The sequence below is a fragment of the Lynx canadensis genome, chromosome A2 (assembly GCF_007474595.2).
Source record: "Lynx canadensis isolate LIC74 chromosome A2, mLynCan4.pri.v2, whole genome shotgun sequence".
Lineage (NCBI taxonomy): Eukaryota > Metazoa > Chordata > Mammalia > Carnivora > Felidae > Lynx > Lynx canadensis.
The window spans coordinates 127054825-127072275 of NC_044304.2; the positions used below are offsets into that span (position 1 = coordinate 127054825).

Genomic DNA, 17451 nt, shown 5'->3' on the forward strand with positions numbered 1-17451 from the left:
TGAATACTTTCAGCCATGAAGAAAGTTTGACAAATAAATAGAAAATATGACTCATTGAGGGATGACCACAGCTAGGTAACTTACATATTGTCTTGCTAGTATTAAGCCTTTTATTCTTCAGTACACAATGAAATAGGCAGAGTATATTAACTAACATGTTAAGATGTCCAGTATGTATTACATTAAAATGTAAATTATGCTGGGGCACCCGGGTAGCTCAGTCAGTTGAGTGATGGATTCTTGATTTCGGCTCAGGTGGTTATCTCAATGTGGGATCGAGCCCTGCTCGAGTAAGATTCTCTCTCCTTCTGCCCCTCTCCCCTAACTAGCGCTGTCTGCCTCTCAAATTAAAAAAAATGCAAGTTATGAAAAAATGTGTATGCTATGATCTCATTTTGCAAGAACAAATATGTATCCAAACTTAAATATGTATCCTGAGATGTTAGTTTTCTCTAAGTAACAGGATTGTGATCATTTAAACAATTTTGACTCTTCTTTTTTTAATGTCTCCAATGTGCTTACCTTATTTGTGTAAATTTTGTAAATGAAATTTGATTACTTCATATCAGCTTGCTTAGGAGCAGCAAATACTGAGAAAAGACTTTTATATAAGTTACACTAAATTAGTAAAGTGGTACCTCATTATTTTTTTTTATATATAAAAACCTAAACCTACAGTGCTTGCAAGTCTGAAGTTACAAGAGATAAGGCATCTGAACACAGGGGGAAAGAAAGAAAAGTAGATGAACAGAGCCCGGGAAGAGACATTTTTTTAAAAGATGGCTAATAACCTAAAGATGATAGTGAGGAAAGATAGAGTGAAAGAAAAATGAAGTCACAGAGAGACAGAAAGGAAAAATCAGCAGGAAGAAACAGGATCACAGGAGGGAAAAATAAAAGGGAGCAAAGAAAGAATGGCAAAAGGGAAGAAATACATTTTTAAAAACCATAATGTAAGAGGAAGCTATCCCTTCCTAGTCATCTCTTAATGAAATGCAAAATCTTAAATAAGGTCATAATGAATCATTTTTAAACTTATGTTTTGGTTGGGGTTCCCCCCCCCCCACAGGAGTGAGAAATGACAAGTGTGCTTGATAGCCAAGGTTAACTTGACCTCTATCAGTACCAGAGATTCGACAGCACTGCAATTAACCCACCAGGTCTCTTTCAGATCTTTCTCTGTAGCTACAGCACCAACTTCATGATCGTCTTTGAAAAATGAAGAGTGGTTACTTACTGGTTTACAAGTGCAGTTGATGTAACAAAATGCTCACTTTTGTTTTTGGACTTGAAACTTTAGGTGTGGTAAAGGAAGTGAACCAATTTCCCCCAAAATTATACTCAGAAGAAGAAGGAGTAAATATCAAAGTGCCTAATAAATTCCCTCTATTTTCCTGTGAACACTTTCTCAATTTATACAATCACTGTCCCCCCTCCATCCTCAAAAAAGAGAAGCAACAGATCTTTTCGCCTCTTGTATCCTTTATCCAAGTGGAAATTGTCTCATTGCTACTGTATGTTTTAATGATGTAAACTTTCTTCTACTTTTCTTCCTTTATATTTCCTTCTTCCTCTTAGCTTAAGCAGTTGAAATCTAGCAAAAGTAAAAAACACATTTTAATCTTTGGATAATCTCTGGAAAGTAGGAAACCTGTCTCACAGCTCTTCCCTGAAAGAGAAAGCTAAAGAGATGTTGCATACGGTGGTTTCATGAAAAAGCCCCAGAGTTCTCTGCCACTCCTTCTATAGAGAGGGTGGTCCCTTGTCCTCTGCCCTTGATTGTGGGCAGGCTTATGACTGCTTCAAGCAAAAGAGTATAGCAGAAGATTCCAGAGAACTTCTAAGGCTAGGTCATCAAAAGCCATGCAGCTCCTGCTTGGCTCTCTTGAAACAATGGCTCTTAGGAAGTACTGTCTCAGGGAGCTTCTCAGAACACTGCTACATGCTGCAAGGAAGCCCAAGCCACAGGCAAAGGCCACATGTAGGCGCTTCAGTTTATGGTTCCAGCTGATGGGTGCCCACCCTTTGAGTCATTCCAATCCAGAAGCCAAACAGACCAGTGAAGAAGCTTCCAAATGATTCCATCTCCCAAATATTTGTGTCCTTCCAAATGAGATTCCAAGCAATGCATTATAAGCCATCAACCTTGCTTTGCCATGTTCAAATCCCCGACCCAGATTATCAATGAGTATAACTAATCATTTCCACTGATAATGGGTTTTTGTTTTATGTTACTATGTTTCGGGTGTTTTTTGAAGCAACAATAGACAGCTGGAACAATGGAGATAAAAAAAAAAAAGGTCACGCAATAATTATTACCGTAACTTAACTCTGATCACAGTGGAAAGAGTGGGCAATCTAGAACCCTTATGTCACCCAGTGTCACATCCAGAAAACAACTGCAAACAGGTGGAGATTAAAATCTCTTTGCTCTCTCCAGTCTGTCTACCAAACTTTCTTCCCTTTTTTTTTATTTCTCTTTTTTCTTTTGATCTTTGTTTCATGCCTACCCCTTAAGTCTATCCTTGGGTCACTGACTTACTGTTCTAGTGGGTAGTCATTTTTCATGAAACAAATATCTACTGAGCACTGTTCTAGACATTGAGATTAAAAGATGAGGAAATCTGTGTCTGGGACCTTGTAATAAAATGTTTTTCAAACTGTGGATCACAACCATTAATAGTCATGAATTCATCCTGATAGGTCTTCCCAAACATTTTAAAAATATAAAATAATACAGAAAATAACATATTAAAAATAACAACAAAAAAAAAGGTTTTCCAGGAGTGCCTGGGTGGCTCAGTCAGTTAAGCATCCAACTTCAGCTCAGGTCATGATCTCACGGTTTGGGAGTTCAAGTCCTACATTGGGCTCTATGCTGATAGCCTGCTTCAGATTCTGTGTCTCCTCTCTCTGCTCCTCCCCGACTCACGCTCTGAGTGTGTGTGTCTCTCTCAAAAATAAACATTAAAAATAAATTTTTTTAAAGGCTTTCCAAATAGTATAAGTGACTATTGTTACATTAACCTTTTTTTTTTTTTTTTCCTAAGTAGGCTTCATACCCAGCGCAGGGCCTGATGCAGGGCTTGAATTCATGACCGTGTGATCAAGACTGGAGCAAAGATCAAGAATCAGACACTTAACCAGCTGAGCCACCCAGGCGCCCCTGTTTCATGAATCTTTTATCCTTTGACACAAACACATGATGTCTATATTGTTTCCAGCCTAAAAATTTGAGAAAATGTAGTCTAATAGCTAGACAAAAATAACCTCATTTCTGAAAGAAAAAAAAAAAAAAAAAAAAACCATGAATGAGATTGTGCTTAGGAAATCTGCAGTTAAGTTGCTGGCTTTGGAACACATAGTAAGAATCACAGAGCCTTTCTCAGAACTGTTTTCCTCCACTGATAACTGGTTTTGTTTTTTACTATTGTTAGTTTTGTTTAGGAGTATTCTAGTGTTTCTAGGGCCATTCTTGGTAAACAAGTGCCTGCCTTCAGAGTGCGTCACTCATTCTGTATCTGAGCATGACATAGTTAAATGTTTGAGTACTTGAGTCAACCTATTCATTGGTTTAATAACTGAACTAGAGAACATGGAATTATCATGACCTCTGGCATTTATCTTTGCTTGCAATTCTAGAAGCAGTCCTATCTTACCAAACCCAAGCTAGGGAGCCTAAGCAAAAAAAAGTTAGCTGCCTGTGTAATCACCATGATAGCCTCTATCCAACAGTCAGTGGTAAACATTAAATAACATGTCATAAAACCACTGACATCTGAGTAATTCTGATGGCAGTCAGTACCTCCTCTCTCCTGCGCCCTCTCATTTATGTGACTCAACTTAGACTGGCTTTTTTTTTTTTTCTTCATCCTGAAATAAGTATATATTCTTCCAAGTCTTCCCTAGAGGAAAAGCACCAAATGATTTAAAATGATAGCTCCCATCCAATTCCCAAACTCTAATTAGGAAATTCTAAAACCACCCAAAAAAATGTTTTTACAGAAAACTTCAGAAAGTCTACTGCCAATTTAGTTTGAGTCACTGAGAACAAAATACCAGGATAGAGGTGAGATGACATTCCCAGAACAGGCAGTGGCTGGCCAAAGCCCAATCCCAGGGCTGCATAGCTCGTGAGGAAGGTCCGGACAGTCTGAGGAGTACGTACACATGTGTGGGTGTGTGTGATTGTGTGTGTATTCCAATTTTAATAAGTTGAGCTTGATGGGTTGAGAAAGGGCTGAGGGAAGCCAAGCAGTACCTACCATTTCATCCTAAATAACATCACAGGAATCAAACACCCAGGTGTGCCATAGGGCCATCATCTTGCCCATAGCTCAACCCCGGCCTTCTGTCTTCATCTACTGAACTGGGAAAAATCTAGTATGTTCTTTAGCAGAATTTTTTTTAAGTCTATATATTTGAGAGACAGAGAGAAAGAGCGTGAATGGGGGAAGGGCACAGAGAAAGAGGAAGAGAGAGAGAATCCAGCAGGCTCTGCACTGTCAGCGCAGAGCCTGATGCATGGCTCAGAACTCACGAACCATGAGACCCTGACCTGAGCCAAGATCGAGAGTTGGATGCTTAACCGACTGAGCCACCCATGTGCCACCTAAAGTAAATGTTAATAATATTAATAATCTTTTGGTTCCTGACTTGGAGAAATTCAAAATGTAAGGTCTGGGGAGTAATTATAAAAAAGTGTTGGTTCACATGTGGCAAGATACTACTACAGAGTGAATGCTTGTGTCTCCCAAATTTGTTTGTTAAATCCTAATGCCCAATATGATGATATTAGAAGGTGAGGCCTTTAGGAGGTGATTAGGTCATGAGGGTAAAGCCCTCACAAATGGGATTAGTGTCCTTATAAAAAGAGACCCTCTGGAGCTTTCTCTCCCTTCTGCTATGTTGAGTGCACAGTGAAAAGATGACCACCTCTGAACCAAGAGGCAGGCCCTCTCCAGACACCAAATCTGCCAGCACCTCCGTCTTGGACTTGTTGTTTCCAGAATTGTGAGAAATAAAATTTTATGGTTTATAAGTCACTCACTCAGTCTAGGGTATTTTCTTATAACAGCCTAAAAGGACCAAGACACAAGCCAACACAAAATGACATTATTTCAAAGCGTTTTTTGTTTTGGTCAAAATGCTGGCTCCAACCTCTGTTCTTGGTGACATGTTTTCACCATATGTACATGCAAAGCCAACTGCAAACAGCTGCATTCAGTTGTTCACTGGTTATTGGAAAATGGGTCACCACTGTGGAGTGTGACTATCCTAAACTTCTCCTTCATGTAATGAATAAGAGTGTGTAGGGGTGGGGTAGAGAATGCCAACAAGGTTTCTAAGCCATGGCCCATATTTTCCTTCACGGAAAGTCTGAAGCATTCATTTATTTAAGCCTAGAATTCTCTCTGCTCTTCTGTGACTACTGCTTCCTTAGAGTCAATTGACTAAAGTGAAGAACTTATGATAGGTGAGCCACATGAATATTAATAGATCCCCAGGGTGAAATAAAGTAAAATATAGTTTCTCAGAATTGAACAATCACATAATTTGGGGTAAATTATCTTTCATAAGTATAGTTTGATTCTTAGAGGTTGTAATTTGCTATAATGAAAATAAAAATGATAATGCTGACTAAAATTATATTACTGTCTGATTATCTGCATAATAATGATTTATTTGTATACTGTAAGGTACAGGGGGCTCTTATTTTTCCCTCCCCATGGCAATTGCAGTGAACTAGAGATAAATTCCTAAAGCTGACCATGTTCTCAGGAATAGGTCATTTATTCCAAATAGGGAGTCTTCAATCCATAGAACTGATTTAATTATTATGAGACTTCATGAACCCTTAAAAATTTTAATTGATATTCAGCAATGTGTGAATATCAAATTCAGATGTGTGTGTGTGTGTGTGTGTGTGAATATATATAGTGTACTTATTTTAGAGAGATAATTAATAAGCTGTGGGGGACCAAAGCCAACCTCAACTTTTTAACATTGATTTAAGACTCTTAGAGAAGCATTAAGATTCATTTATTCACTCTACAATTCCTCCATGGTGAATAATCTGAAAGTGTATGTGCCTATTCTGTTAATTGAATTAACCAACATCATACATATTTATTAAGAGACTAATTGTACTTTCTATCTTACAGAGAAAACTGCATCACATTAAATCAACAAACAGTCCTCAAACACCTATTTCTTTTTTGTTCAAGAAACCAGGTGAGACACTGGTAAGAGGGGTCTAGAGGTGGAACACAGTTTTTGATTGCAAGGTGTTTCGAATCCCATGGAGAAGAAAATACAAATTAGCACACAAATAGTTAAACATCATTTCAAGGCAACAGCAAAGAGATGCAGGTTCTGATTCTCTACAAATGAAACTACCAGACAATAACTAAAGAAACAATGATTCCGAAAGCAGTAAAGATGGGAAGAAATTTACAAAGAAGACTGAATTAAGAAACTAATCTCCAGAATTGGGGTTAAGATTCTTTCAGGCAAATAGCCAAGGTTTCTTCCAGCTCAAACAATTTAGGATTGGTAGGGAGAAGAGGTCAGCTGTCCTGAAATGGCAGTTATTTTAATAAGACTGCTTCCAGTGTGTGTTTGTTGCGAAGATTCATCTCCCCAGAAGCAAGGAGTATGTTATTTTGTGTCTTTATCCAAAGCACCTAGTCCTGTACCTGAAACACGATAATAGGAGGAAGGGGAGGGAGGAAGAACAGGACTGAATTCCAGAAGCAAGGTTTATTTAGAGTTTATTCAGGCAGTTTCTCTGAAGTTGAGAAAACAAGATAGACAAGCAACATTGAAAATGTTGCCTGGGGCGAGACTGTGACACGCCTTGATGGCCAGGTTAAATAAGTAAGAAATTGGACCTCATGCTCTCTCAGCAACAGTAAAATGATGCCTCCAGTTCAGGGAGCACCCAGGCCTACAGGCCAATAAGATTTCATAATGTGGATTTTCATCTTACGCAGGAATAAGGGGAAAGATCCAGAACCTGCTCACACTTCTAGTGGTAGTGTGCAATCATGACCAACAGCCTTGTTAAAAATGCTTGAACCCCAGCCCTCATCTACTGAATCTAAACCTCTAGATTTGACACGTGATCTGCATTTAAATCTGAGAGCTGCTGTTTTGGAAAATGAAAGTACCCCAGGTGGACATGACACAGACTTACTATCTAAAAAGTAAAACACTACATATTATATTATAAATACACTAAAACCATTGCAGTATATATAGTAACTGGGCAGATTTTATGGTGTATGAGTCAGATGTTTAAAAAATAAAGCATAAGAGTTCAGATTCTACTTAACAGATTTTTTAAATGTGCACTGAATCACATAGGTCCACAGAGGATCAAATTATAAACCTAACTGATTCAAAAATCATATTCCCAATAATCTTTTCAAACATGACCCCCATCCATCATCAATTGGTGTCTATCTAGTTTATCTCTAGACTGAAAACTCTATGAAATCAGGGACTTATCTTTTTCATCCCATCACATGCTCAAATGTCAAATCTGAGCAAATAGATTTCTCCCTCTTTCACTCCTATGCCCCAATCTACAGGAAATATTAAGATTTTTTTCTACTTATTTTCCTATGAATATGTTAGAAAATGTTTTATGTTCTATATTAGGAGTACCCAAAAGGGATGTTAAAATTGAGTATGTTAGTCAGATAATTATATTAACGTTTTATCTGGCTGTGCAAATCAACAAATTTATCAAGAAGACAGCACTGTGGAAATAAATAAAGAGAACAGTTCAATTTAACTGCAATATGTTATTATTAACCTTAGCCAAGATATCAAGGAAGTTAATACAAAGCAAGCCTTTTTTTTTTTTTGGTTTAGTTATTATTTATTTTGAGAGAGATAGAGAGAGCACAAGTGGGGATCAGAAGGGGGGGGTGGGTAGAGAATCCCTAGCAGGCTCCACACTGTCAGCACAGAGCCTGATTCAGGGCTCAAACCCACGAACCATAAGATCGTGACTTGGGCCAAAATCAAGAGTCAGATACTTAACCGACTGAGCCACCCAGACGCCCCCGTGGCAAGCTTTTTGAAGGCAGACATTTCAAGAAGATTTTTATCTGGTCCCATTTTCTCCTTGGAATCAAGAGAGCTACCCAGCATTTGATGTCAGTCTCTAGATCTATTTCAAAATACCCTTGCATTTCCTTCCTCTCCATGGTAAATGGTTTTCTGATCATTTCTAGCATAGGCTGACCACTCTTCCAGCATGATACATTCAGACTAATCACAGGGAAGTCTGTAGTCATTTATGGTTTAGCTTAGAACCATAAGGCTCCCCAATGCCCTTAGAATAAAATTTAACATCCTTAATACGGCCTTACAAGGCCTTGAGAATTGAGGCTTATGCAAAACTCTCTAGCCACATTTTGCCCATTTCAAGGGCCTCCCCCTGCACCTTTGTCTTAGATATCTGCTTAAATGTCACCTGCTCCAGGCTAAATTAGGTCTGGATGCTTACATTTGTCCTTTGTGACACTTAACAATTATAACTGGCTAATTTGGGCTAAATATTTATTTGTCTTTCTTCCCTCCTGGACTTTGAGAATCACGAAGGTTGGAACTATCTTGGGCTCAACACAGTGCCTGGCACATCCGGGAAGTCCATACAAGTTTCTTTTATCGAACATACGCATGCACAGTTTTGTTTTGTTTTTTTTTCCTCCTGGCATGGCTGTTTCTGCTTGACAGCCCTGGCTTATAAGCTGGCAGATCGAGTACAAGTAGCCTATCTAGGAGAGTCCAGTGCTTTCCAAAAGCTGGTGACAGGCATTCCAGCAGCCATCAGGGCAAGGAGCGTCCATAATAAAAGTCAGGTTCAATCACAAGTTAAAAGAAGGGAGAACTCAGCAGCAAGGCACATGTGAACGTAGAGTCTTTAACAAGGCCACAGCAGGCAGCAGGTTGTGAGAAAGGCACGGGAGAGAGCAAAGGGGCAGCACGGAAGAAATGCTTAGAGTCAGGAACCCCAGGAGAGTTGAGCGGACAGGGCAAGGTGAAAAGCAGGAACATTTTTCTTTGCATTCCTGCCTGCTGAGAGCCGGTCCTGGGGCACTGGCTCAGGTCTGCAGGTGGGGGCCCGTGCCGGTCACACCTGGCAGAGGGCAGCTTGCAGAGGTGGTGACAGTGGCTTCTGTTGAACAAATCCAGAATCTTCTACTGTAGGCGGCAGAAAAGGGAATGCGGCTGGGTCAGGAAATTTACAACATTCCTGGGCTCTGGTTTGCTCAAATTAAAATGCCTATGCCCGTGAAAGTTCTTTGATCAAGAGTAACCAAGACCCACATAAAGCGGTTTAAGTAAAGGGGTGGGACTGAAAAGCCCCGGCAGGTCCTCTCTCAGGGGTGCAAAGACAGGACACAGAAAGCAGAGAGGGAAATCAGGATGGGAGCTTCTCCCTCTCCACCGCTGCTGACTCCCTTGGGGGGCCTTCATTCCCACTTATCTCAATCCTTCCTGCAGGCTGGTTTTATTCTGTGCGCTTACAGCTTGCTCTACCAACTACTTGGCTTGCGGGATGACTTATCCGCCATCAGATGTGATTCCATATGACTGCCCATTCCGGCAAACACCACCACCCAACTCACCCCTGAATTTCAGATTCCCAGAAGAGAGTATGGGGGGCCCAGCTAGGATAATGTGTCAGCTCGTGGTGCCGTTGGCTCTGTGACAATAGGCAAAGGACACAGGGCACCAGGCCATAGAGCTGCCGTCTGGTTCCTGCCCAGGAACCAGGGGCAGGACAGCTCCCCAGGAAAAGACATGCCTCAGTTTGCTTTGTATATTGTTTGGTGGCAGTGTTGGTGGTGGTCTGTGGATGCGTGACACTTTCTTCAGGGAAGAACACACTCCAATCGCGAGGCTTCCTTAAACTATTTCACATACAGCCTTGTATTTATTCTCCCTAGCGAACCCTCCCTTGTAATGATCTTCAGTGACTCTCCAACACTTCTGCCCCCAAGCCAAGGCAAAACTAAGACTACACATGTATTTTATGAATGTATGAGAAGCAAAACAACACATGCAACAGACTGTTATTTTTGTTCTCTATTACAGTCCATTCTTAAAGCTCTTTCAATTGACTAGAATGATGTAACTCCCACTAATGAGGGATGATCTACAGCTTGAAAACCCCTACTATTAATTCTATTGTCCTAGAATCTTATCATCCAAAAAGTTTTGCACTTTCACATTATATCTAAAATAGAAGAAAGTTCCCCAATCTTTTCTCAGAAATACCTCCAACCCCACAAGATTTTAGCCACTTTTAGAAGATGAGCCAGGTTGACGTGAGATGTCTTGTGCTTCAGGACACCAACCCAAAACAGAGAAAGATGTGGTTAACAACAATGCCCCTGCTCTCTCTTTATTAGACAGCCTACATCCACCGTACAAAAAAGGGCACGCTTGAAATAAAAATTACCCAAGGCATATGCACAAATTTGAACTCTTTTGATTACAGCGATCTTGAGCCAGCCACAGGACGCTCCTGCTCTCATTTTCTGTAGCGACCAACGGAGACACGTACCCCTGTGTTAGCCGACCCAGTTCAGAGGTGTCATCCACCATCTCTGCACAAAGCTGACCCTCCCATACAGAGGTGAAGCCAGTTCCCCTGGACTCACTAGCTTTGCCCCAAATGGAAAAGAGGCTCTACTGGTGATGTGTGTACCTCTTCAGAAGTTTTAAAGCAAACTACTTGGCCCAACAATGCTGATCAAATTGGGTTATTGGGTCAAGGATGTATGTCGAGTCAAGGGCTTTCAGGAGGTCAAGAGCTGGTAGAATGAGGACTTTCAGCAGAGGAAACTAGGGAGGCAAAAGAAGATGATGAAAGAATCTATTTTCATCTCCAGCACCAGAACTGGTATGTCTCCCATTTCTGGTACGGCATGATGAGGCGTGCCAAAATGCCTGCCTCACAGCACAGCCCAAGAGTGTGGGACACTGGCTCTCGAGTCAGACTTCCTGGGTCCAATCCCAGCCTACTTCCTTACACCCCTGACCCTCAGCGGTACCCTCTGTAAAATGGAACATGTAACAATAAAACCCGGTTCACAGGCTTTCCATGAAGATTTAATAAGACAAACAGTCCATGCAAAACGCTTAGCAGACAGCTTGCCACAGAGCAAGCATCCAATAAATGTTCATGGTAGTTGTTCCCCCCACCAGAGCACTCCTGAACTGGCCTGCCAGGATGCTAAAACTCACAAAAAGAGTGTGGTCTTTAAATGAATATATTTCCCAAATTCAGATCAGACATAGTTAGCCTGCTCAAAGACCCATTTGGTGACCTCCTCCCTCCTATAATTATTCGGTTCTTTCCTCTCCTTCCTTAAAACCTGTGCCCATTTCAAGACTATGTCCCCCCACTAGACAGTGAGATCACGAATGCAGAGAATGGAACATATTCTTCTCACTAGGCCCTTTGTGGAGCCCAGTACTCAAAGCATGACAGTTGAAGTGAATTCCACATGGGTAACTGAGTGATCTCCTGACCGGGTAGAATATACAAGTCCCAGGGACACAATCCTTATCTACCCAGGTTCTGGGAGGCTCAAGGCCTTTGAGAACCAAGAGCATCTGGGAAGTGAGAATGGCATAAAAAGGGATGCCCCACAAATGACCCCATTTCCTTCCCAAAGGTTACTGCAGCCAGCTTGGCTAAGAGAGCCCAGATGAGGCTTGGCCATCTCTCTTCCTACAAAATAAGAATTAATCTAAATAAGATCCTACCAAGGTATATCACTATACTTCAGACATTCTGAAACAGGTCTTAGTAGGGGGTTAACAGTGGAACATACAGTCTACCAAAGGCATCCTTCACTATGCCCTGTTCTCTCTTAATGCTTAGGTTTAAGGATGACAAAGCAACTTTCCTAAAAAGAACAGTATTAGTACAATAATACTACCTTGCACAATTATATAATCCATACAATCCAAATAAAAATGTACAGTTGACCTGTGAACAGCATAGGAGTCAGAGGCACTGACGTCCAACTCAGTCAAAAATCCACATATAACTTTTGACTCCCTCAAAACTGTACTATCAATGGCTCACTGTTGACTGGAAGCCTTACCAACAACATAAACAGCTGAGAAACACATATTGTGTATGTTATATGTATTATATACTGTGTTCTTACAAGGAAGTAAGCTAGGGAAAAGAAAATGGTATTAAGAAAATCATAAAGAAAAAACATTTACAGTACTGTACTATATTTATTGAAAAAAATCTATGTATAACTGAACCAGGGTTGGTCAAACCCCTGTTGTTCAAGGGTCAGCTGTACTTTGCTAATTTCTAGGGAGTGGAACACTACTTGTTACAACTTCCTCCAAGTTATCCTTTTAGGGAATAAGGAAGCCACAGACTGAAGCTGGTAACAAATGCTCACAAGAAGCTGGCTGTAACTTCCTGTATGTATTTTCGTGAGGCAATTACCATCAGGATCAGTGGTCTGGGGTCCACAGAAAAGAATCATAAACATATTGGGACCTGGGCAGGGGGGACAGAATGTTTCCAGGAGATGGCCTAGAAAGCTTTGAAGAAAGACCCACCCAGGTCCAAGACTCAGCTTAACCACTGCCCATCTGCATGACCTATACAACCTGTTGTTTAACCTCTCTCTCGGTCTCACCTTCCTCATTGTAAAATGGAGACAATAATACACACATCATCAGACTGAAATGAGGATAATGAGCTAGAATGCTTATTAGCAGTCTCTCCATATAAAAAATTTTTGGAAGACAAATTCCACCAGAATACTTAAACACACAATTCACAAAAATAAACAAGTAGGATATGTCTAACTAAAAATCTTCTTCATAGTAAAGGAAACTGTCAACAAAATGAAAAGGCCACCCATGGAAAAGGAGAAAATAATTGCAAATCCTGCATCTGTTAAGGGGTTAATACCCAAAATATATAAAGAACTCACACAACTCAATGGCAAAAACAAATAAACAAACAAACAATCCCACTTAAAAATGGGCAGAGAAACTGAATGAACATTTTCCCAAAGACACACAGATGGCCAATAAGTACATGAAAAGGTACTCAACATCATTCATTATCAGGGAAATGCAAATCAAAACCACAATGAGATATCACTTCACACCAGTTAGAATGGCTATCATCAAATAAATATACAAGTGTTGGCCAGGATGTGGAGAAAACGGAACCTTCACACACTGTTGGTGGGAATGTAAATTGGTACAGCCAATAAGGAAACCTGCATGGAGGTTCCTCAACTCTTCAGAAATAAAACTATCATATTAACTAACAGCCCCACTTTTGAATATTTATCCAAAGGAAATGAAAATAGGCTATCAAAGGGATATCTGCACTCCCATGTTCATTGCCACATTATTCACAACAGCTATGGTGTAGAAACAACCTTAGTGTTTGCCAATGGATGAATGGATAAAAGAATATGTGGCATATACACAGTGGAATATTATTCAGCCATGAGAAAGGAGGAAATCTTGCCATTAGCAAGGACATGGATGGACCTTGAGGGCATTATGCTAAGTAAGATAAATCACACAGAGAAAGACTGATACTCCATGGTATCACTTAAGTCCAGCTCATAGAAACAGAGAGTGGAAAAGTGGTTTCCGGGGCTGGATAGGAGACAGGGAACATAGGGAGAGACTGGTAAAACAACACAAACTTTCAGCTATAAGACGAACAAGGTCTAAAGATCTAATTCAAAATATGATGACTACAGTCGATAATGCTGTGTTATATAACTTGAATTTGCTAACAGAACTTAAATGTTCCCACCAAATAAATAAATAAGCACATGAGGTGAAAGATGTGTTAATTAATTAGATGGGGAGAATCCTTACACAGTGTATACATATGTCAAATCACCATGTACTTTAAAGATCTTACAATTTTGTCAATTACACCCCAATAAAGCTGAAAAAAGATACACAATTCACTTTTTATTTTTTATTTTTTCCTGCCTCTGTCTCTCTCTCTCTCTCTCTCTCTCTCTCTCTCATTCGGACATCATCCTGACATATAAAAATTTCTAGGGCAGAATTTGAGCTTGTGAGTAGCTAAACCTTAACTTTCTGTAAGGATTTCTATGTTATGCTTTTGCTGAAAACTGCTCAACAACATAATATTCTCTCCCACTGAAAAACCAAAGTTAATGGCCCAATAAGCAAATGAGACTATTTTGGAAAAATGCACTTGGATAACATGAGAAAAGTAGGGGAGGTGCCTTCCTGAGGATATTAGAAGAGAATTACAAGCATCCGTCCATCAGTCACAAAATGCATTAGCTTGTCGAGCCTGGAGAATTTTTCTTCTTTCAAATTACAGGTGATATTTTATCTCTGGCAGAGGGGGGGAGACCACCTCATATGCAAGGGAAAATCAGTAACTAAGAAGAACATGTACAAGTTTCAAAAATTAGTCACCGGTTACCATGGTAATGCAAATATTACCTAACAACTCACTGGGCTGTAAGTAACCAAAATGAGGCTAAAATGGAAAATGGGCTCTATGTATAGGAGTATTTGCACTAACCTAACAGCAGACTGAAGGCAGCCCAGGTTTGCCCCTGTGACCCAGGATCCAAGGTCTCTCCTGCCCTGTGCATGACATGTGAGTTCTGTATCACATGCACACACAGCTGTGCCCACTAACAGCTGCAGGAGGAAGAGTGATGACATTCTATTTACAAACAAAGAGCGATGATTGGGAAGATGAGTCTTCTCGTTCCCTAAACTCTTAATAAAAGAATAATCTCTGCTACTGCCCCCTGAAGACAGACAGACTGGATGACAAACATAGGTGGCGGTCCCTTTCAAACTCAACATTAACAATGTTCTCAGGCAACACAAGATTTTCTAAAAAACAACTAAGATGCCTGATAAAATAACAATTTTCCCAGGGTGCCTGGGTGGCTCAGTTGGTTAAGCGTCCAACTTTAGCTCAGGTCATGATCTCACGGTTCATGAGTTCAAGCCCAGCGTTGGGCTCTGTGCTGACAGCTCAGAGCCTGGAGCCTGCTTGGGTTCTGTGTCTCCCTCTCTCTGGGCCCCTGCCCACTTGTACTTTGCCTGCCTGCCTCTCCCTCCCTCTCTCTCTCTCTCTCTCTCTCTCTCTCCAAAATAAATAAAACATTAATTTTTTTTATTTTAATAATTTTCCCACTGTTCTGAGTAGTTTGAATTTTCTGTGTATACATTAATTTTCATTAGAACAAAAGCATAAATATTTTATGAATTTTTAAATTATTCCAAGAATTGGCTGCACACACACTTCTAAGTCAAACTTAGTGCATAACTTCTGTGGTACACACAGTACTGGTACCAAAAAACAGCCCCAGAGCTATATCCCCCCAGGTGGTCCTAGGGTTTCCATTAGAATTCCATGGAGGCTCTTAAACTGCAAAATCCTAGGCCATATCCAAGGCCAGCTCAATCTGAGTCTCTAGGGGTGGGATCTGAAAATGTCCATTTCTAAAAGGTTCTCCTTGCAATGAGAATGTTCTACAGTCTGAGAATCTCATCCTAGTCATCTACAGTACACTGAGGTCTCCTGCCAATTGATGACAGGTTACAGGACAGCCACCAGGGGACACAAGCCAATACAGATTAACCAAATGCAGGGATATTGTGATTCCGTGACTTTGGGCTGTGGTTTACCACAACCCAAGGTAAAAAAAACCAGCACAATACACACGTCTTGTATATGTGTGTGTACGACACAAGGATTTACAAACAACACAGGTGAAGTGCTGTGATCTATTCTACTCTCATTTTTTATGCTGTTGCAACCAACAAAACTGATAGCACTGCCCACTAATTGGTGATATTTGAAAAATCCATTATAACTTCTATCGCCCTATAATTATATCACTCAATACTTTTTACACTTTTTCGTATTATGCTCCAAATAGTAGGAAACCATCCAATCTTTTCTGATAATACCCTAAAAGTTGTAATATTTTAGTTATCTTGAAAAGGTGAACCGAGTTGAAATGAGACCGTATTCTGCTTAAAGATATCCACAGCAGTATGTTTAACTGCTAACATTTAACTTACTTATTTATACCCTCTTTACCTCACAAAGAAGAGCATGCATATTATATAAATCAGTAAAGAATCAATGAAAAATAGTAAGAAAATGAAGCTAAGGGAAAATAAAGACAGGAAACTAAGTGTTTGTAGAACACATCAAAGGAACAAGTAAAATTAAATATAACACAGGCCAGGAAATCTAGTCCACTTGTTGACTCTCAGCTTTCTGTCAATTAGTAGGAAGAGAAAAACATGATCAGTTATGAAAATTCCAGTGTCCATCTGGGAAGAACAAAGCAATTTCTGAGAAGCATTCCCAAGTCTGTGGCTATACTCCTACTGGGCTGGACTGAATTGCCATCCAATTGCCATCCAATTGCCCCCAACCCCCATACACACACACTCCTCTGGGGACAGCAAGCCCTCACGGTAACTGCAGGACCCTCGTTACAGCCTCCACCTTACACAACCACTTGATTCACAGGTAAACTGATGGTCGCTCCAGGGACTGCTGATTGGGAGGAACAAAGTCTGGAGCCTGAGGTCACCCAATAACCCCCTCCTCTAAGAGCACTTTGTATTCACTTCTGTCCCAGAACTGACTACCTTGTTGTCATGAAAACTGTTCAGGGGGCTTGAGCCTTTCCTCCCCACCAAGTCCACAAGGTTATAAAGTTCCATGAGGACAATATTGACTCTATGTATTTCAGTGAATTCTTCATAAAACTAAACTAACTAAACACTAAGCTCTTCTAGAAATTCCCAAAAGGCAAAGTGATTGAAGCACAAAAACCTAAACTTGTTTTTTGATTGTATCATTTACTACTCGTGAGATATTGGCCAAGCCATTGGACTTTCATGGTTCAGTTTCTTATCTGTGAACCAAAGCCAATACTGTTTCCAACACAGGTTAGTCTTGAGGAAGAAACGCACAAACGGATGTAAATGTGCCTAGCCCAGTTCCTTGGCACACAGTAGGTGTTGAATAAATATTAGTTTTCCCTTCTCCTGTCAGGGATCTCTCGGAGACATTGCTTTTACTTGCTGCCACAACCACGTTAGTCCTCACCACTCCCTCCTTCTCCTCCAAGCTTCTTAAAGAGTTAAAAAAAAAAAAAAAAATCCCCCACGAAGAATGCAAGGTTCCCTGAGCCACAGAATACTCAGTGTCTACACAATGCCGCCTTTGAAAAGGTTTCTTATCATCGTTTCCACTACTTTAAACAGGACTTAAGAGATTGTTCTTAAAAAAAAAAGCAGTCTGACAAAGGAGTCATTAAACATCAAATAAATGCTGTAACCAAGGAATAAGAATGACTAGTATATGCACAGTTAGAAGGCAAATGT

The 17451-nt window shown here is 40.3% G+C and overlaps 1 protein-coding gene across 3 annotated transcripts in view; it reads right to left on the reverse strand.

Moving 5' to 3' along the window:
- ELMO1 (engulfment and cell motility 1) overlaps positions 1–17451 on the reverse strand; it is a 530926-nt gene that overhangs the window by 389810 nt on the left and 123665 nt on the right. The gene's annotated exons all lie outside the window — the stretch shown is intronic.